The sequence below is a fragment of the Budorcas taxicolor genome, chromosome 9 (assembly GCF_023091745.1).
Source record: "Budorcas taxicolor isolate Tak-1 chromosome 9, Takin1.1, whole genome shotgun sequence".
Classification (NCBI taxonomy): Eukaryota; Metazoa; Chordata; class Mammalia; order Artiodactyla; family Bovidae; genus Budorcas; species Budorcas taxicolor.
Genome location: NC_068918.1, coordinates 66,565,737 through 66,588,209, shown reverse-complemented (window position 1 = coordinate 66,588,209; position 22,473 = coordinate 66,565,737). Strand labels below are relative to the sequence as shown.

The 22,473-nt window shown below is 39.7% G+C and overlaps 1 non-coding gene across 1 annotated transcript; it reads right to left on the bottom strand.

The window, feature by feature from the left end:
• Positions 1 to 2,100: 2,100 nt before the first annotated feature.
• Positions 2,101 to 2,172, bottom strand: TRNAG-CCC (transfer RNA glycine (anticodon CCC)). The gene has a single exon. It is a non-coding gene; the product is annotated as a tRNA-Gly (tRNA).
• Between the last annotated feature and the right edge of the window lie 20,301 nt (positions 2,173 to 22,473).

The window sequence follows — 22,473 nt, the reverse complement described above, 5'->3', positions numbered from 1 at the left end:
TGAGCCAGTAATGATGTAGTCCTACTTTTCATGTCTGTTTTAAATCATTCTAGAAGATATTCGTCATATTTATTATTAATAGTATAAATGATCAACCCTGAGATATTAGTCTAAAAATTAATTGTGTATGCATGTAGTTATGATTCAAATCCCATGAAGACTGGAAACGTGTATGAGATGTAATGCTATCCCAAGACAGAACCCATCATAGGAAACAGGTTGTAGACCTGATGACAATCAGAAAATAGGCCTAAGATATTTAATAACAGTAATTATAATTTTTTAATAACTAACTGCAGAGTTTATGGTTCAGTTTTTACATCTAATCTTCAAAACAACTCAGCAAGATATATTATGTTCCCATTTTCATATGATGAAACTAAGGTTCCAAAAGATGGAAAAATTGGTCCAAGTGACTTAATTATTAATTTCTCTCTGATTACAAAGCCACTATGCAAACTGCATTGCTGGTCTCAAATTTTCCTTTTGTTTGGCCTCCAAAATCAATTAATGTTTGTTTGAGAATTAAAAGGTAATAATAAAAAGTAATTAATTTTTTCAATAGTTAAAAGGTAATTCTGCAGTTTGTGACATTAGGCAGTTAAGAGTATTCTAGTGGAAAACATGAACTATTCAGACACAAATTTTAGAGTGACTTGAATTCAAAGACCAAAAGCAAAAGAATGGGTTCTTCAATTATTTTCAAGTTTCTTCTATTTAAGTGGAGTGGGTAGATATTTTAATTTTTCAATGAATTTTCAATGTTATTTTCCTTCTCATTCAGAATTCAAAAAGTTGTTGAATTCTGTTCTAATAAGTTCACAAAGTTTAGATATTCATTAACTGACTTCTAACAAAATCAGGGAGAGTGTAGTGGATTGTATTTGATTATATGTGGTCCCTAAAATTTTGAGTGTTAATTATTACTTGTGGTTTCATTCAGAAACATAGATGGTATCTATTGGAAATACACAAACTGCTTGCTTTTTCAAAGGAAGTTATCCTTTCTGTTCATTAAAGAGCACTGAAAAAATTTTAATGGACTAGGTATTAATTTAATTCAACACTGATCAGTAGGAACTTGAAATCTTATGGCATATTTTCTTTCCTTCAAATAAAACCCACTCCCAAGCAATCTCCAAGAGTAGTGAGTTTCTGGTTTATTTTCGCATTCTGTGCACAGGGCCATTACCTGGGCTTCTCTGGATGTGGTGTGAGCCTCAGCATCCATATGGAAAATGTCAGTTCCTTTGATGGCCCCACCCATTTCACTACTACTGGGGCCACAACTCTTAATCAAAGTCACTTCAAAGACCGCAAACAGATTGATTCATATGTGAATGTTCCCCAAACCGTCTTCCAAAGGAGGAGGGCTTCTAGTCTTATGTTCCTTTGAACCTACTGTTGCTCATTTACTAGTATTTACTTTGCATGGCCTATGACTGAACCATGGAAATTGGAAAACAAACTCCTATTCAGTAAGTCATGTCAAAGGTGACTGCAGAGTCAGAGAGTTGACTGTGGGACAGACATTCTTTCTGATCAGGAGGCCTCTTTTGCAGCGCTGCTGTCTCCACAGTTACATACCTGTCCATGGAAGCCTTTCGTTTATCTTGTCTATGTGGGAAGTCCTAGGCGATGCCATCAGTCTGGGAGATGAGAGAGATGCCCATTTGACACCCCAACAATGGTTATAGGGGAAAAAAGAGAGAAAGAAAGAAAACGAAAATTAGCTGAATTCTGAGCAAAGTTCTTTTGAGCTGTACTATGGTCATAGGAAAAATCCAGTAAGCACTCTGTTCATAAGTATATTTTGTGCTCTGTCAAACATATGGTTAAGCAAAGATTTCCACCTAAGAATATAAAATGGGTACTGTCCAAGGGCCCAGTGAATAGGGGGACAGGAAATCACCACATTCCTGAGTTTTCTTACAGAGGAAACTCACATTTCCCTAGAACAATGCATACACCATGCCTCAATAATAGTCATTTATGAGGACCATATTTCCTGTTGGCTATTTTTAAAATAGTTATTTATGTGGTTCTGCCAGGTCTTAGTTGCAGCCTGTGGAATATTTAATTGTGGCATGTGGGGTCTAGTTCCCTGACCAGGGATCAAACCTGGGCCCCTTCATTGGGAGTGAGGTGTCTTAGCCACTGGACCACCAGGGATGTCCCACTGTTGGTTAACTTTGTGGGCAGAGTCAGTGAAGGGGTGCAGTGTATGTCCTATTTCTGTGGTCCCCAAACCAGAGTTGCTAGTGTTATTACTAGTTGAGACAGCACATCGAAAAATGTGAAAATTGGGTTCTTCTGAGATATATCCAAAGCATCTTAATGTTCTTTTGATGAGAGAAGTTCAATAAATCAGATTGAATTATGTGCCTTTTCTTCTCCTGCAAAACAAAAACAAAAGCACACCACTTTGCACACGCATTTCTCACTCTGCAGTGTTGTCGGGTTCAATCGTGAGAGTGTGTGTGGAAGGGTCTGGAAAACACAACGTGCTTCACACACTCATAAGCATCATCAGCATCATCGTCATCTCTAACAGGATCCTTTGGAAGCCTAGCTGAATGCTGTGTCTATGATAGAAGCTGAACCTCATTCCTGTCAATTGAAATGAAGAGGAAGCTTTTCTTATGAGAAGGTCCTGGACTAAGGGATTTACTGCCAAACTCCCTGCACTCTCTCCAGCTGACCTTTAGGGCCAGGTACAAAGTCCATCTGTTTCCACAGACTTTTACTCCATGGGGGTTAATCTAAGAAGAAATTTCTCAGACATGATATGGAGATGCAATTATGAATGTTAATGTTTATGTAGTACTGTTTTTTCTTAATAATAAATGTTCCAAATGCCTCACAAAAATAGACTAACATGTTCATTGAAAGCATCACAAAATGTTATTTACAAGTTTAATTGAAAACATTATGTTAAATGAGAGGAGAGCAGAATTATTATTAAGACTGCAGAATGCATCATATCATGATCTCATTCATCTTGATTACGTCACCCTGGGGTGGTGTGTGTAGGCATGAGGAAGGGAAAGGGTGGGTAAGTAGCTAGAGATATACTAGATGAAGGGACTAGATATCCCATTCTCACTTATAGCCTATTTTCCACACCTTCCCTTCACCCTCCCACCCCCAAAGATCTATTCCTCAGGATTTCCTCACTTGACCGAGTTGAGAGGTGATAGATTTGGAATATATCCTTCTTATCATATTGTTAGCTAAAAACTTAAGTAAGTGGTAGTGATTATATACATTTTTACAGATTTAGTGAGAAAATCTAGCCAAGAACACAACTTTTCTATCAGCCTAATTTTTAATTCATCAGATTACATTAACTCATGAACATGTACCCATAGGGAATGGGCAGGAGGGCAGAGATATGGATGTTATAAAGTGACAACTGATATATGGAGCTAAGATAAATAACATCTGGGGTCTAAATAAAATTATAGGTCTTGAGATAAATCTATTCAATCTCAGGCTTAGTTTTTAATTTGCACTTCTCTCCTCTTTAGACAAATCTGAGAACTGAGCTGCAATTGATATCTGTTAGAGATAGCTTGTTTAGTAATAACAAATGAAAATACCCAATGTTAATGAGCGTGTTCACCATGGCAGTATAATTCTAAGCACTTGACATGAAATCTCACGAGCTCTGTATGTGGAAGATGCTATTATTATCCACTGTACAGATGAAGAAACTGAGAGTAAACTCTTCTTGTAATGTCATTTAGCTAGCAAGTGGGAGCTGGGACTGACTCTAAAAACTGCAGGAGCCTTCATTATTAATCACTGAATTGCTGCTTCCCCAATGCAACTGGTACCCACCAGCAACCCAGTGAATGGGTGAAGCCTAACAACCCCTGCTTTGGGGAGATCCTCTGCTTGAATTAGTGGAGGCTGATTTATCAAAGAAAGAGCTTGGGATGTATGTAAACACAAACTAACACCTGAATAATGTGGGATTATCAAGGAAACATCTGGCCAAAGCAAGCCTGTTTGGATGTACAAAGGTCATCTGTTATTTGCACAATAGCCATTTGTATACAATTGGAGGCTGATATGAATTCAACCATTTTGTCTTCCAATGGAACAGGCTAAATGCTCAAAGAAGTGAATCGACATGTTTCTCAAATCTCCATCACTCACAGGTCTCCTGTCCTGGTCAGAATTGTGAGGAGCTCTGACAGGCAGGGTTTCCCAGGTGATGCTAGTGGTAAAGAAATCGCCTGCCAGTGCAGGAGATGTAAGAGATGTGGGTTCGATCCCTGGGTCAGGAAGATCCCCTGGAGGAGAGCATGGCAACCCACTGTGATATTCTTGCCTACAGAATCCCAGGGACAGAGAAGCCTGGTGCGCAACAGTCCATAGGGTCACAAAGTGTCAGACACGACTGAAGTGACTTAGCACTCACACACTGGATCGGCGGCTAGGAGACTTGTGAGATTTCAGTGTATCTGTCTTTCGGTCTGCATTTGAATTCTGAGAGTGGCTGTCTCCCACTAATGATGTGTTTGTCTCTCAGTACATCAGACTGGAGCCTCAAATTTCTCTCTCTTGAACCCTTTAGATATGACAACTGATGGAATGCACGTCCAGCCCTTCCAGCAACAGGTTCGGTGTGGGGAGGAACACAGTTCCACAGATAACAAGCATGCATATGTCTGGTGGATTTCATTAGCAGTGTCCATTAACAATTTCTGCAGATGTTCACATCAAATCAGATGAGCTAATTTTCTCACACTCTTCAATTTGGCCTATCTTCCCTTTTCTGAATGTATCCACTCTCGCGCGAATCTTCTGATACCTACATGAAAGCAAACTTCCTTCTGCTCTCGGAATCCAGATACTTGACTCGTTGTGTGATGCTGAAGAGATGAAACTGCTGGGTGATGTTCAGTATTCACTAGGGAATGCATATGATTCATAGTTAAAGGCTTTTTCTGAGGGTGTGGGGTGGTAGCTGTGTCTAGCTGGGAGCTGCAGTCTCTGACACAGAGGATGTTCTGTGTTCTCTAAGACACTGGCCCACTCTTTCAATTATTTGCAAGACAGAAATAGACTCACAGACATAGAAAACAAACTTACGGTTACCAAAGTGGAAGGAAGGGGGTGGTGGTTTAGTTGCTAAGTCATGTCCAACTCTTGCAACCCCATGGGCTGTAGCCCATGTTCCTCTGTCCATAGTGTTTTCCAGGCAAGAATACTGGAGTGGATTGCCATTTCCTTTTCCAGGGTATCTTCCTGACCCAGGAATTGAACCCAGGTCTCCTGCATTGCAGGCAGATTCTTTACTGACTGAGCTATGAGGGAAGCCCAAGGAAGCGGGGAGGGGTAAAATAGGAGTTTGGAATTAACATACACACATTACTATAAATAAAATAGGTAACAAGGACCTACTGAATAGCACAAGGAACTCCACTCAATATCTTATAATAAGCTATAATGAAATAGAACATGAAAAAATATATGTATGTTTATGAATCACTTTGCTATACACCCGAAAGTAACACAACCACTGTAAATAAACTATACTTCAATTAAGGAAGATCCCCTGGAGAAGGGAAAGGCTACCTACTCCAGTGTTCCAGCCTGGAGAACCCCAAGGACTGTATAGTCCATGGGGTCACAAAGAGTCAGACACGACTGAGTAACTTTCACAAAAAAGAACGATGCCTAATTAACTCTTCCACAGAAGCACTTTTTGAAATTTACATTTTCTAATTACTTTTAAAGTTTGGGGCTTAAAGTTTTTGACATTTATAATAAAAGATCACTCTTAGACCCACCTGATGCACACATTTTATCATAAATTTCATAAGATCATGTATGACAACTAGACATCACATTTCAAGCCAAGAGCTGAAATCAGCAAATGGTGTTGACAGATGTGACATATTGACAGGACAAATGTGTTTTTATTTTGCATGAATAAATAAGCACATTATGCTGAGTCTAGTAAATGGATTCTCAGAGTCCCATGGAAATCATCAAAATTGAGACAGTAAAAGTATGTTAGATGAGCCAGCATTGGTAGGTGAGCACTATTAGTTTACTAATATTTGTGAAGTTCAAGAGATTTATAAGAGAAATTCTGTGTATACCACATGACATAAGCAATTGGATTTGATTAAAAAAAAACATAGCCCCACACTCCTAAAATTCTTGCTGCATGCAAAACATCGCTGGTTAAGAGAATTACAAGAACATATATTCCTTGTAAGAGCAGAATCATCCCACACCATATATGAAGTTGATTACTATCCTTTTTTGTGAATATATATATTAATGTATTGTGAAAGAAGTTTTTAAGAATAATGAGTTTTTAAGCATAACAAGCTATCAAAACTTTCCAACTATATGTATCCAAATGTAATTTTTGCTTATTATCCATCTTTAAAGATTAACAGGCCTACACAAGCAAATTGTAAAGTAATGTAAACTTCACCACTTATACAAAAAACTGCTTTGCCCCCTATTTTTCATGGAAATCTTCTTTAAATATACATTTCACATTTCTACCTTTTAGAATAAAAGTTATCAAACAAGGTGATATCATTTAAACTTGTCCTGAAGATGTAGAGTTTTCCTAGAAAAAAAGAAAGTGTATTTTTTATGCAGCATTATAATTCTGTCCTGAATTTCTCTTCCTCTAAGCTGAATGTTAGTTGTCACATCAACCTCTGCCTTTAAAAGTTCTCACCCTTCAGTTTCCCTTTCTTGATGTTAATTATGACCAGGAAAAATGCACCCAAAGTAAGAGACCGTGAGGCTGAGAATGAGTTCTTAAGAAACTAAAGTGTATACCTCTAGGGCAAAGGACTTGTGACCATCTTCTGGACCAGTAGCATCACTTTTCTATTTGGTACTATCTGGGAACACAAAGTTTCTTTAAATCTGACCCTCAAAGAGTGGAATGTTGATGTCTACGTTTGCACACCCCTCGAACATTATAACCCAGTGTTTGCCAAATGGTTGGAAAATAAAAATCCACAATAGAAGCATGCAATATGTGTGGTTCATGGATTAAAAAAAACTATCCTTTCTTTATCTGAAACTCCTCCAGGGTGAACCCATAATTCCCATCAAAGTCAAGCCAGAGAGGAGACCTGTCTTTACAGGCTTCTCAATGATTTGACAATCTCTGCCCCAGCCTCCACTCCCCATTTTTGTTTGCATGCTCCACCGTGTTGCTCTACAAAGCAAGCCACAAAACGGGGCTGGGAACGCTTTGGGCAAAGAATGCCCCTGTTCTGTGGGATACCCCGAGGTGTCCCAGAATGAGACCACAGGCGTCCTTAGGATGCTGACCCGACCCTGGGAACTCTAGAGGTTGACACAGAGGTCGAGAACCGATGTCCCTTGGATGCCTGCAGCGCTGTTCTATGACCCTACCCCACTGGGTGGCTGTCAGCATCACAGCGGACATTCATTTTGGCTAGAAATCGTGCCTTATTGTGAGGGGACGCACTGGTCTGAAAAGAGCATTTTCATAAAAAGATCCATTAGGGGTTCTGCTTGGGAAATTATGGACCTGCTGCATTTGTGTGCTCCAGGTTATTCTTCATCAAATTTATTTTCTTACCTTTCTATAGATTGAGATCAAAAGAAAATAAATTACCTTCCTTTTCTGCTGCAGACAAGGGGCATTACAGGTGATTCATCTTCCACTCCTTCGTTCTCCATATAAAATACGAAGGTATTGTCAAGGTCATTTCAGCACAGTTAGTGTCTCCTCCACTCTACAAAAGAAGAATCGCTTCCTCTTTGCATTTGTGCCCGGCATTATACATTAAGCCTAATGTACACCGAAGATTCATGTCTGAGGGGAAAGAAAGTGATACCTTGGAAGTTCCTTGGTGACTTTCTTTTCTCTCTTACCAGTTTCATCTAGTTCCTTTTGACTTTTGGTTTATCAAATGTTATATATGTAGGTATCATTGAAATAAATACTTCCATCGTTTCCTGACAATCCAGAAGACCAAAGGTTTGTGTCTGAAAGAATGGAGAGGGGTCCCCTGGCCCCTCTTGACTCCTTTTTCTGTTCTCACATTGTCAAACCAGTAATCCACCACCTGTGTAGTCCCATCCCACAGAAAATCCTTGGGAATGCAGATATTTATTCAAACTGCTAGAAGGGTCTCAGGAGAGTGTTTCCCTTCTATAAGTTGCAGGCACTGTGTAGAGGAGGTCCCTTTCAGTTCAGTTCAGCTCAGTTGCGTCCGACTCTGAACTCCCGGAGTTCACTCCGACTCACGTCCATCGAGTCAGTGATGCCATCCAGCCATCTCATCCTCGGTCGTCCCTTTCTCCTCCTGCCCTCAATTCCTCCTAGCATCAGAGTCTTTTCCAGTGAGTCAACTCTTCGCATGAGGTGGCCAAAGTACTGGAGTTTCAGCTTTAGCATCATTCCTTCCAAAGAAATCCCAGGGCTGATCTCCTTCAGAATGGACTGGTTGGATCTTCTTGCAGTCCAAGGGACTCTCAAGAGTCTTCTCCAACACCACAGTCCCTTAGGAAAAACTAATTATGAAAAGCAAAGGCTCTCATCCTAGACCCGAGCCACCTTCATCCTATCTCAAGCCATTAACCTCAAGTGCTCTTAGGGAGGAAACTGCCCACCCTCCCAGATTGTGAGTACTCCACCCAGATGAACTGGATACTGTGTGTATGTGTGTATGTGTGTGTGTGTGTGTGTGTGTGTGTGTGTGTGTATTGTTGTTGTTGTTCAGTCTCTAAGTCATATCTGACTCTTTGTGATCCCATGAACTGCAACACACCAGGTTTCCCTGTCCTTCACTGTCCCCCAGAGTTTGCTCAAACTCATGTCCATTGAGTCAGTGATGCCATCCAACCATCTCATCCTCCGTCATCCCCTTCTCCTGCTGCCCCCAATCCCTCCCAGCATCAGAGTCTTTTCCAGTGAGCCGGCTCTTCGCATTAGGTGGCCCAAGTATTGGAGCTTCAGCTTCAACATCAGTCCTTCCAACAAATATTCAGAACTGATTTCCTTTAGGAGATCCTGGTTGAATCTCCTTGCAGTCCAAGGGACTCTCAAGCATCTTCTCCAATACCACAATTCAAAAGCATCAATTCTTTGGTGCTCAACTTTCTTTATGGTCTGACCCTCACATCCATACATGACTACTCAAAAAACCATAGCTTTGACTAGATGGATAATAATATTTATAGTATACAAATAATACTATATATTTATTATATATAATAATTTATATTATAATTTTTGTTGCTGTTGTTTAGTCCCTAGTCATGTCTGACTGTTTCACGATTCCATGAACTGTAGTCTGCCAGGGTCCTCTGTGCATGGGATTTTCCAGGCAAGAATACTGGAGTGGGTTGCCATTTCCTTCTTCAGAGGATCTTTCTGACCCAGGGATCAAACTGATGTCACCTGCACTGGCAGGTGGATTCTTACCACTGAGCCACCAAGGGATACCTTATGTATAATATATATTACTATATATTTATTATAGCTGAGACTTTACCAGTGAAAAGATGTGCATGGATGCATTTAATAATGACCTCAATTTAACACAATTAACTGCTGGTTAAAACTATCTTTTAAAATACCCTTAAAAATACAACCATCCCCACAGTTATTTAATTTTAATCCTTCACACATTTGTGTTCTTTCTTTGGACTGAGTTTTCTTGACTATTTCCCAATATATGTACATCAATACATTATGCTGTACATCTTAAATTCACACAGTGCTGTATATCAATTATAATTCAATACAGCTGAAAAAATAGATTCTTTTGAGGTAGACAGCCTAAGATCAGAAACTTGCATACAAAATCTTACTAATAAAGTCTTGGTAAAAATAACATCTAAGTAATAACAATAAAAGAAATTCTGTGCAAATTTCTCTTTTCTCCCTTTATCACTACAATTTTCCTAAAAATAGTTCCTTTACTTTTTCTTTGTAACTATCTGCAAGGAACCAGAGTAAGGGTGATGAAGAGAGCACCTATTCTCAATGAGGACAGAGAAGTTATAATTTACTAAAGTTGAGATGTAAAGATCATTTGGGGGCCTGTTTTAACTCAGATCAGGATATATGATGAGGCACCTGCAATACTTATAAATAACATTAATTTTTAAAATGTTTAACTTTGGTATCCAAATACCAAAGGAAAGAATTACATGGTTCTAAAGGAGCATAAAGATTATTTTACATGAAAGACTCTGAGACAGCATGTATTTTGGCATAATATACTTCTTTGTAAAATACCTAGTTAGCATAGGAGTCTTTTAGAATATATGGACACTCAAAGCACATTATAGCCCTATGATCTCTACAAACTCTTTATATTTTTGGAGAGATGAAAATTAAGAGTAGGTGAGAAAGGAGTTAAATATAACAGCAAAATATGGGGGGAATCTTTCAAAAATACATCTTTTTAATTCTCTTTCTTTTCTCCTCTTCTTGAATGCTATCAGGGCACAAAGGCTCTGCAGGCTTTCCTCATAAATGCTCAGCCAGGAATCACCCCTGCTCTGAGGTCTGTAGTGCTCAGGGGGGCTTCACACTTTCTCCACTCCTCCTCCACCCCCTCCTTAGCGCTGCTCTTTCAGTCTCATACTGAAATGCGGGGTGCAGTCAAGTGTGACCCCAGCCTGTCTACCTTCAGAACTGGACCAGCCTCCTACCGTGGCCAGCTTCAGTTAAGACCAAGCAGCTTCATAAAATAAACATGTGTCTCTCTGAATGCAAGGTGGCATAAAATGATAAGCAAGAGTTCTCAAAGATCAGTTATCGAAGTGAAAATAACAGCAATGGGCTTTGTTCACTTTGTTCACTTCAAATAAGAGGATTGTTCTCAAAATAAATGAATACACTCAGATCCTGCATCTGTGTAATTGGGAGAGGTGGCTGATCTTATCTAATCAGAAGAAAGGTTCACAAATAAAACAAAACTATCATTATTTCATGGAAAGGGAGAGTTTACCAGAATGCGAAAAGAAAGAAACGGGTTGCGAACATGGAAAATATTGCACTTGGATTATATCTGCCTCTCAATCATGTACAGATGCAAAAAAGACTCAAATGCCTTAATCTTCTGGGTGACTATACACAGACAATACTTTGCAGCTTTTTAAGAAGAGGAAGAACTTTTTTGTTCTTGTTCCGTTCCCATTTAGAATTTGCAGATGCACAATCTAAGTTCACCCTGGAACCTGGGACGTGTATGGCATTGTTAGTCATTAAGAAAGCCAATAGTTTACCATCATAATCGTGTCTGAAACCACCGCGCTGAGGACAGCACTGCGTCTAGAGTCTATTATTAATTCATGGCCAGTTCTGTCCAAGGCACTTGGCCTTTGGCCCCTTGCCTGACAGCACAATAGCCAATGAGTTAAAGCAACACTGTCCATTCTCCTCACTCTTGTTTAGGCATGTTGAAAGAAACAACTTCATTAAGGTTTGAATTATTTCACGAGGATGCTGTTTTTCTGCCTTCTCCTGCCCTACTCTCACAGCACCCCACCTTCGAAGTTAACTAGTCATGGCTCCTTTCTGCTGTTGGCACCAATGATGCCACCTTGTGGGCATTCCTCCCGTTCCTGAAAATAACATCGCATCACAGAGAGCTGCGGGCCAGCCTTCCTGGGCCTGGGAAACATGCTCCCCCGGAGCCTCGAGGGCTATTTCTAGCAGCCCACCCCCGGCCACGCGGCGGCCCCCGCTGCACCGCCCCAACAGACGGCATCTTTTTCCAAGGTGCAGGCCGGCGCCGGCGTGGTCGATGGAGTTGAGCAATGCCGATCCTCGTCGGCTCTGCCTGCTTCAGCCCGGGGAGGCACAAATCGCTTCCAGGAGGCTTCGCATCTGATTAGCGTGAGCCAATGACAAACCTCCAAAGAGGCAGTGGTTGCCAAAAGAGCAGATGTGTCTGAAGCCTGCATCCCGTTCATCTGGTGACCTCCTGAAATCGGTGAAAGATTTATATTGCTAATTATAGACTTTTTTTCCCCTTAATTTAGTCATCCTTCTCTTCATTAGAAAAGAAAAAAATACAGTTCCAGGTTAAAATCAAATGCTACTTTAGGAAGGATGTCATCACACGACTTAGCGACTAAACCACCAAACCACCACTATCATCTTAGCGCGGTTTTTGTAAACCACAATTCAGGCTTTCTCGTGTTAGACTGACAAAACACACAGCACACCAGACACACACACAAACGCAATTTACAGAGCTATACCAAATTAAAGACTCAGCACAACAAAAACAAATGTCCTTTAGTGGGAATTTGATGTTCACTGTAACTTAGAAGTTGTAAAAATAAACCTGGTTGCCTGGGAATTTAAAAATAATTCCTATCGAGAAGAAATCAGATAAGTAGGTAGGCCACACTACAATTGCTTAATTGTTGAAAGTATTTGATTTTATAGTTAAATATTTAGACCACAGATATTTTCTTCTTCTACAAGAACGAAAGAAAGAAAGGAGGGAGGGAGGAAGGAAGAAGGAAAGAAATAGAACAAATCCATAAAGCTTTCTGGAGTGGGCTGTCTTATCCATGATTCACCGGCTTGCCTGTGGGATTGACGCACATGGACCCAAGTCTTCTGTAGTTGCTACTATGGGCCCCATCAAAATGAAAACAATTTCCTGCCAATTTACCTTGAAAAATAAAAACACGCATTTTCTGGGTCTCTCAAACAGCTTTAGCCTCCAAAATCCATGTAATGAGCAGCAACAAAACAATTGTAATTCACTCTTAGCCAGCGAATTTCCTCTTGCATTAATTAATGTACAGTGGGCCCATGTATCTTCCCGTGTTCATTGCACGGCTGCATGTCCAGAGACAGCAGATGGTCTGAATGCATTTGAAGAAGATCCACATCGAGTCAGGAATATTTTCAATTATTTTGACAAAAGTGTTCTTGTTGTATCATCTCAAAAATGACATCGGAGACATTTCTTCTGGACAATTTTTTAAAATATTTAGCAGAAGCAAATGAACCAAGAGTTTTTTTTTTTCTTTTTCCGATGTTAGCACTTGAGTCACTTTAATATTACATTAAAGTTAGTAGATATGGATTAGAAAGTCTACATAGTCTTTATGCCATGATCAGTTTTAGATCTTTCTGGATAAAGGAAATCAACACATGCTATTGGCAAGAATCCCTCAAGGAATGCCATGGGTGACTGTCTGGGTCTCACACAGACCCAGATATATAAAAGCTGAACCCAAATGGCCACATGGAGGCCCCAAACCAATTATTTCCCCGATCCAGGAAAATCTGTTGTCAGGGGCTTGATTGCATATGAAAGGAATGTTGTTTTGTTTCAAAACCAAAGATTTCCGACAAGACAGAGCATGAGCTTTCTGAAAGGAGAGATCTTTTTGTTTTTTTCTCACCAAAATGCTCAGACATAGCTTTCCTTTCAGCTAATTAAGCTGTTTTAAAGCAAACTGGTCAAACAGTGACATCTTAGTGGGGAGCCTTGGAGTCAATTGCACAATATAGAAGGCAGGACACTTAAAGGGTGACTTCTGCCATTGTTTTCTCTGGCTGAATGTTTTCTACTTGGTCAGTGCTGCCAGAGTGACCCCATACAATTGGGAGAATGTAAAGCCACTGGCCTCAAGAAATGCCATTAAGAAGGCAACCACAGAATAAGATTTCATGGTCAGAAGCTAAACTTAGTCTCTCCTACCAAGTCCTGATGCTTACAATATTTTATATGTATGTTTTCTTCCTGTCATTAGCATATAGTTAAAACAGCTAAATAAAATGAGAACACAGTCATTGGGAACTGCTTTATATAGTTCTTCCTGTGTTCATGTAAAACACAAAGTCTTTTTCATTAGAGAAGTAGTTGAGAATAAAGTCAATTTCTAGAATATTGGTGGTTCCTTTAAGAGCAGGTGTGGATTACCTAGAGCAAAGTTTCCCTTGGCTAAATACACAGTATAGATGATGAGAATCTCCCCTAACAAATATTTTTTGTTAGCAAGGTATAACACCTGTTGTTGAAATGGATGGAATAAATTTGGTGTTTAGACATCTACTAGGATTGTGCACATTTTCCAATGGTGAAAGAAAAAGGAAAAATTAAATTTTCTGTAAACAGCTGTACGATTGTTGAAAATGCTTCTTCTTTTTGTATCTTGTATTAAACCCCAATACACTGAGTTAGTCAGTAGGTTGGAAATGAGTCTTTTAAAACTCTGACAATGGTAAAGCAGTGCTCTTTCATTAACAGAAAATTATTCATTATTTCTTGCCAAAAGGAATGGAAGAAAACACTGAAAAACAGAAGGAGGAATGATAACCAGTTCTTAACAAGAGATATATTTAAGTCAGTATTTATTTAAGGGGAAGCCTGTGTTTTCCTTTGACTTTTAGAAATACTAAATGATATTTATTTAGTTCTATTCTTATGGAATACTGAAAATAAGTAATCCATAAAAACAGAACATCTTGATAGTAAGGAAAGGGGAAGATGATGACCAACACTTACTAGCTGTCTATTACTGAGAGAAGGGTTATTGAGAACGGTATTATTTGAGAGCATTGTTGCTTTGTGATTAAAAGAGAAGCTTCAGGAACCAATCTGCCCAGGGTTCATCTTCCTGTTTCACCACTTCTCGCTGTGAAGCCTTTGGCAGGGTGTAAAACCTCTCTGTTATAAGGTTTCCAAACCTGAGAAAGGAGGCTGATAATATACTACCACACAGGGAGTCTTGTGAGCATTAAATGAGTTCAGCGGCACATAGGAGTCACACTGTAAAAATTGGTAACTATGATTGCTATGTGCCAGCATCATGCTAAGTGCTTTATATGCATTATATTTCATAATCATTACAGACATTCTATAAGGATTAGATCATCCTCTCCCTTCCAAGGCTGAGAAAGCTAAAGTTCATAGAACCTACTGAATTGTTCTACCATCACAGAGCACAGATTTTAATCCAATTCTCCAGACTCCAAAGTCTGTATTATTCCATATCTTGAAAGTGAAAGTGAAGTCACTCAGTCGTGTCCGACTCTTTGCAACCCGTGGACTATAGCCCACCAAGCTCCTCCGTCCATGGGATTCTCCAGGCAAGAATACTGGAGTGGGTTGCCATTTCCTATCTTACTGCTTATCAAATAAGCATCAACACAGATACTTTGGTTTGTTTGATAGTGAAAAATATAGAAAAGTAGTAAATAAACACTCAAAATTCTATCTTCATGGAGCAGCACTCAACATGTTAATAGACTGTCTTTTCTTTTTTACATAAATGAATTACACAGCATGCATGGTTTGTGTACATCACAAACATCTTTTTATGTGGAAAGGAATGACTTGGCCATATTTATACAGCTATGCTGTGGAAAGACATACCCCAGGGATGGGGCTGCTATGAGAAGTAGTTCAGAAGTACAGGGAAATGGAGAATTTGAGTAGTTTTTAACTAAGTACTGACACTGTCCAACAGTATGAGATAATACCTGGTCCCAGAAGGAGGCAACTCAGATAGGACACAGGTCTACATTGCAAGCTGTCTCCTGTTCTCCATCTTCAGGACTGGGTTCCCATTATAGAAACGATGGTGACCGACAACGGAAGACCAGCCAGGTCCCCGCCCTGTCTGGAGGCATTCTGCCAGAAGGGCTGCTTACATGAATCAGGCAGAGGAAAGAAGGTGGTGGTTTGAACCAGGCAGCCCTGGGGACAGATTCTGTTTCTGCCAGTGTCTAGTTGTCTTGTGGCTTTCTTGTCTGAATCACTTTTAGCCTCAAAAATTTGGAATAATAAATTTGGTTGTGATGATCAGAAAAGATCCAGTGGGCTCAGCTGCCTGAGCCCCAAGCGTCGCTGGGCCAGGAACTTCGGTGAGCAGGGGATGCCCAATCTGAAGGCCCAAAAACACAACCACACACACAGTTAGAAGGCATGCTGAAGACACAGAATGACTTTCTGGGATATAAAAAAGCAAGCCTTAGAGCCAGTTAGTATGTGAGAAAAGGTTTTGTCAGGGAGATCAGCAAAATATTGAGTTGAACCCTAAATACTCAACAAGTCCTCAGCTAGGCCCCATGTGAAAGGGGGCAGTCAGAGACGGGAGGCCCCCAGGCAGCAGAGCAGATGCTTTGAGTGCCAACTAGACCATTCCAGATGCCGTACTTGAGGGCCTTGCCCTCATCCACTGTTCAGATGACCACGGGAATCTATTTATCTCTGGAGAACAGGGCCATCTCCAAGTTTAGGGGCCATGGGTCATATTTCTGTTGCAGGTGCCTCAATTTGCAAGAAATTCAAATCTATAGAGATAGCCAAAATGACATACGAGTTTTTTTTTATTATTATTTTAATATAGCTGATTTACATTGTTGTGTTAGTTTCTGGTAAACAGCAAAGTGATTCGATTATATGTGTGTGTGTGTGTGTGTGTGTTATTTGTTAGATTCTTTTCCATTATAAATTACAAATTATAAATTATAAAGATATTGAGTATAGTTCCCAGTGCTATGTAGTAGGTCCTTGTTGATTTTCTATTTTATATATTATAATCTGTGTATTTTAATGAAATAGCTGCTAAGATAATGATGTCTGAGTAGAACACAGGAATTTTTGACTTCAGAAAATTAAACACAGAAGGCCCTACACTCATAGAAGATTTCAAACCACTCAAGGAATCAGGGATTATAGCAGTCTTCATTTGGTTGAGTCATGAAAGATAGAAGGTAAGAAGAAGCCTACTATTGAGTAATAGAAAAATTTCTGATGTTCTTAAGTATACCCAACATAACATTTATGGACATAAAGGGACTTCCTTGGTGTTCAAGTGGTTAAGACTGAGGTGCAGTTTTGATCCCTTGCTGGGAAGCTAAGATCTCACATGCTTTTTGCAAAAAATCGAAACATAAAACAGAAGCAATACTGTAACAAATTCAATAAAGACTAAAAATGGTCCACAAAAAAAATCTTTTAAAAAATTGGGGGGCATCAGGAATCACTGGGGGAAAGATTATGAAAGATAGGAAGGTTGAAGCTGCCAACAGTTTTCCTACACTGGAGCATGAGTAAACTGAGAGACAGCAATCTCTGTGTTCACCAGCTTTCAGTCACAAATGCAGGAAAAAGCAGCAGCCGAAGAACAAGGCCTCCCTTAAGGAGAGAAGGAAGTCTGTGCAAGGGCGCAGTTGAGTCCTCCAAAGCCTGGCAGGCAGCAGAGATGGTGAGATGAAGGCTGTTAGTAAGGATGCTATTCCCAGAGGCATGGGCAGAGTTAAGGAAGCAGTAATGGACAGTGAGGCACCCAGAGACTAGCAACTTCCTTCCCACAAAGCTAAAGGGACCAGAGATGATAAGCCAGAGCCAGTGGGGAGCTGGGGTTGTGTCAGCTGCCGTCATGGAGACACCCAGCCAGAGATACAGCACTATAGCAGGGAGGGAGCAGGGGAGAAATGCCCCCACTTTTCACCTTCCGAACACTGTTCCCATTAACTGAACCAACAGAAGTCATCCAGCCAGGAGGCCTAGGAGATAAACTCTGCAGGGATCAGGCTCCCAGGACACATAGGAAAGCAGATCAAGGCCAAGGTGGGGGGCAGGGGTGAAGACAAGCGCACACCAACCAGACACCTCCTCCCATTTCAATGTGAGGGCGAGTTAGCCCCTCTTCCTTAACTACACAGGTACCACGCGAGGGAGGAGCACAAGAGCTTCCAAAGCAGTGAATATTTACCAAAGAGACGAATCACTTAAAAGTGAAAGTTAATTGCTCAGTCGTGTCTGACTCTTTGCAATCCCTTGAACTGTACCCTGCCAGGCTCCTCTGTCAATGGAATTCTTCTCCAGGGGATTTTCCCAACCCAGGGACTGAAACTGGGTTTCCTGAACTGCAGACAGATTCTTGACTATTTTGGGGCTTCCCTCATAGCTCAGTTGGTAAAGAATCTGCCTGCAATGCAAGAGACCCTGGTTCGATTCCTGGGTCAGGATGATCCTCTGGAGAAGGGAAAGGCTACCCACTCTAGCATTCTGGCCTGGAGAATTCCATGAACTACAGCCCATGGGGTCCCAAAGAGTTGGACATGACTGAGTGACTTTCATATTTCACTTCACTTCACTTCTTTACCGTTTGAGCCACCAGGGAAGCCCACAAGTCACTTAAAGGAAGTCCTTAAATTATTGAAAGTGGAATGAAGTTTGCTAAAATACAGTTCATTTTTCTCTCTACCCATTGGGTCATTGTAATGAAAATTAGATCAATTACTTAGAAAAAAACAAGAAGCATAAATAAATAAGTTACATTTTCATTTCATAATGTGAGGAAATTTTTTAATCTTCTCCACTTTGCACTATGTCCTCTATTTCCAAAAGCAACTGAGATGACTTAAAGATGAAACATGACAGAAATGTCCCAATAGAGACAGAAGGAAGAGACTGTTTCAGACTCCTGCTGTGAGCAACCAAATCTTAGTCATTGGTTGATAAGTCATTGACATCTAAAATGGTAATATAGTACATTGAGGTCCATCCTTGATTATTTAAAGTAAAAATAGCTATTTCAGGAAAGGAAATAATTTCTGAAACTCAATACAAATGATAATTATCACAGGGGATCTTCTATAAAGTATATCCAGTGATCTGTGAGGAAAAAAATCTCTCTTCAGGTTTTCTGAGATAATGAAGCCATGTTCAAGCACAGTATAATTCTGGATGGTTTCACAGTTCCTGGCCTCTGCTTTTATCTCCTCCAAAATGTCTTATATCCTTGTTTCACTCCACAAACATTTCCTAATTTCTTCTGACACAATGACTGTTTTTAGCAATGACCCCCAAGCCTTTCCTAGACCATGAAGTTCAGCTTGTCAGAAGGCCCTGCTTCATGCAGACTCAGTATCTATCCTCATCAGGCTTCTCTCTGAATATCCAAAACATCCAAATGTGATTTTACATATCTTTGTCTAACCCTTCCTCTCCTAAATTTAATCATCCCAAAACAAAATGTTTCCATAAGTGTCATGCTAACATTTTCCAACCTGCCATCCTAATCTTTAACTGAACTCTTCCATCAAAGCTATTTTACATCTGCATTCTTTTTGGTATATATCTACATTACATTTGTTGATGTATGTCATCTCCCTACTTTATTATAAACCAAAATATCTGAGGACAGAGACAGCATCCATATCCACTATTTCTAAGACAGCAAAAGCTGGACACTTAGGAGATGGCCAAAAACTTTATTAAAATAGATAAAAATGCATTAATAAATCTATTGCTAGGAGAATGCATGCTTTCTTATTTTATTAAAAAATTTTTTGACATCCAAAGAAAAATACCTGAGTTTCAGCAAGTAATTTGCTTAAAGCAATGATCTTATTTGTGTGTTTCTCTTTTTCAACCATTTTCCCAAGTCTCAGTTAAATATTAAATATGTGATTGCAATATTTCCTTCTCCCCACAACACATACACACACACACACACACACACACACTGAAACCAGTAGCCTTTCTAAAAAGATACCTTAAGCCAGCATAATTAGAAACCTGACATCAGTGAGCTTTTAGTGAAAAGAGGCATTATTTGGAGATTCATGCCTAATCATTTTTTGGTTTGCAGCACGAACTTTGAAGGGTGACTCCTGGTACGGTTTCCTGGCCACTTGCTACTTTTCCTGTGTAGTTGCATGTTAAACATGATGACTTGCTGTATAGAAGCCATGTGTTGTCATAATGTAACATCATTAAACAAAGTGTTTAGAGCAGTTTTAGCTGAGCCAGAACATGAACAACAAAACCCGCCAATTACAGTGTCATTTTGCGTAGTTGTTAAGGTTTCAAATGTCTCCAACTTTTTCTGGTAGGCCATATTGAGCGTGTCACAGTGAACATCTGAGACAACGATTTGCTAGGCAATGTGCAATCCTCGCCCCTTTTTATAATATCAGAGAAGAAAGAGTTCTTTATAATAATTTGGCTCAAATGTCTACACACATTGCTCCAGCGTCTGTAGCAGCATGTGTTTCTAGGATTGTTCTGGAAGAGAAAATGCAGAAACAGCAGGGAGCAGAAGATAAACAGGCAATCCGTGACTCATTAAAACCAGCACTGGTAGCCAACATTGTGGAGTGTGTGAAGACCCCAGATCCAACTCGCCTATAAACTTTTTTTACCAGCTGGACTTAGCATCTGTCAGAGTTTGGAAGGAGAGATAATCTGGTACAAATGATTTCAGTGTGTCGCATTTATTAACCTGCCACCTTACATAACTCTGCTGATTGGGAACTCGGGGAAATGTTTGAGCAATGAAACAGCTTATTGTTGGAATGTTACAACTTCAGTAATAAAGATGCAAGTTGCTATTTTACAAAAAAAAAAAAAAAAACTATGACGACCACAGAGCAATTGGAAAATGATAATGAAGCCAAGTTAAAAAGCATCACAGTCTTGAGAAATGTACATGCCAGAAGAATAATTGAAATTCAGTTTGGATTTTGATCCCCTTCGATTCTTTACATCAATTAGGCAGGAAAAGTGTTTTACTTTTTAATAATTGTCACATTTGTTACACAGCTCTGATGTAAACAAATGCCAAACTGGGAGAATTATCGCATCCTTTTCCAACTACTTACTGTTTTAAATGAGTGATTCACTTCTGTTGTTAAATCCCTGACAATTGCTAGAGGGCATTTTCTGTTTATTTAGCGTTTTCACAACAGAACTGGAGATGAGAGTATAGGCGGCTTCCTACAGAACCTATGTCCATTTTTGTCTTGAACAGCTTTGCCTTGGCTCGCTGCTCATTAAAGACAAAGAACATTACCCTTGAAGTCAAAAATCACACAAGATAACCTGTTCCCTTTTCATTCCTGGGCTTTGGTTGACTTCCTTTTTGCCTCAAAGTTTGTTTATTATTTGATCAATAGGAGGAAAAACACTCCAGAGCCATTTTCCATTTCTTATCCAGTATATGCCAGTCATTTCAAATTAATGGAGATGTTCACACTTTGATACAAAATTTGCACATATCAGCTTATAAAATATGGATAAGCTGGTTTCCTATAACAAAATATAGCCCTGCCATTTCAAAAAATGAAAACTGCAGAGACTTTGGAAAAATATCAGCGGAAGGAATGCTTCATGTTTCACTATGGTTAGCCTATTATTTGTAGTTTTGAAACTTTATTGGTCCCTAATCTAATCTTTTCTGAGTATAAAAACATTAACATATGGTTTAACACAGCACAGCGCTGGAAAGTCCATATCCCAAAGGCACATTGTATGCAGGGTGACATTCACACTAAATATCATCCCTCAGGGTCTGTACTCCATTTTACCTGGGATTGGAGAGCCATGAAATTCCCGGAAAAGTTGTTCATGAGTCTGAACCAAATGGTGCACAGTGTACTGAGATGCTAACAGTGTATGCTGCTGCCAAAGGTTGTGGCTCAAATGTCTCTCTAAGTAACATTAAAAATCTGCTACTTCATGCCTATGAATTTCAATATTTATAGCATTCGATAAAACGGTCCACTGTCAGAGAGAGATGTGCCACTGTGCACTCTCTGAGCAGATGGACGGCAATATGGCACATTTACATGGACCAGCTGTGGAGCGCAGAAAGGGATGCTGGTCAGAGGCAGGGTACAGGCCCCACATCTGGAATTCGAACCGGCCAGCCTCAGTACCCATTGTAAAGTTTCCTTCCGTAGGACGAGCTCTGATTTAGGGCCGCTCACTAGTGTGCCTTAAACTGCATCAAGAGTCCTCATTAACACGAGAGACTAGAGGGAGGTGAGGGCCTGGATCTCCCCTGCTGGGCATCTGTTAGTCTGCGCATGGCACTCTGTACTTGCTTTTAGACGCACCCAGGGGAAGATTCTCTCATGCATGATGCAATGTTCTCTACTTAACTGGTTTTATACCAAAAGAGAGGTTTTATCATAAACAGAGCTACTTTATTTTCACACTCCCTTTTCAAATAGGTCAGAAAACATACCCTCAGAGAAAGGACAATCCCTAGGACGTTTAAAAATTTAGTAGAAATGTCCAATTTTTCTTTTCAAGTTTCAGATGGAGTGTTGTCTTATTTGAGGTAGACTGGATTCAGTTCAAATGCAAGGTAAGAAATTTCTGAAATGTAGCAAGCTCTTAGACTAGTTCTCTTCACTGTAGTATCACTATTCAGATAATCAAAACAATACTTTTGTATAGTTAGATCAGTCAACTGACTTGACAGAAAGATAAACTTCTCCCAACAGATTTCAAATAGAAACAATAAATGGTTTGTTATGTAAAAAGTACTCTTAAGAAATAACATTCTAGTTTATTTTCATAAAATATTTTCCCTTTAGAGAAAATTCTACTCTCACTTTCCTTTTGTAAAACACTTTTCTCCACATTTTTCAATTATTAACTTTAAGATTTACTTCGTCTTCTGTGACTTTATCTCCTGAAAAATGGTTGTTCATTTATA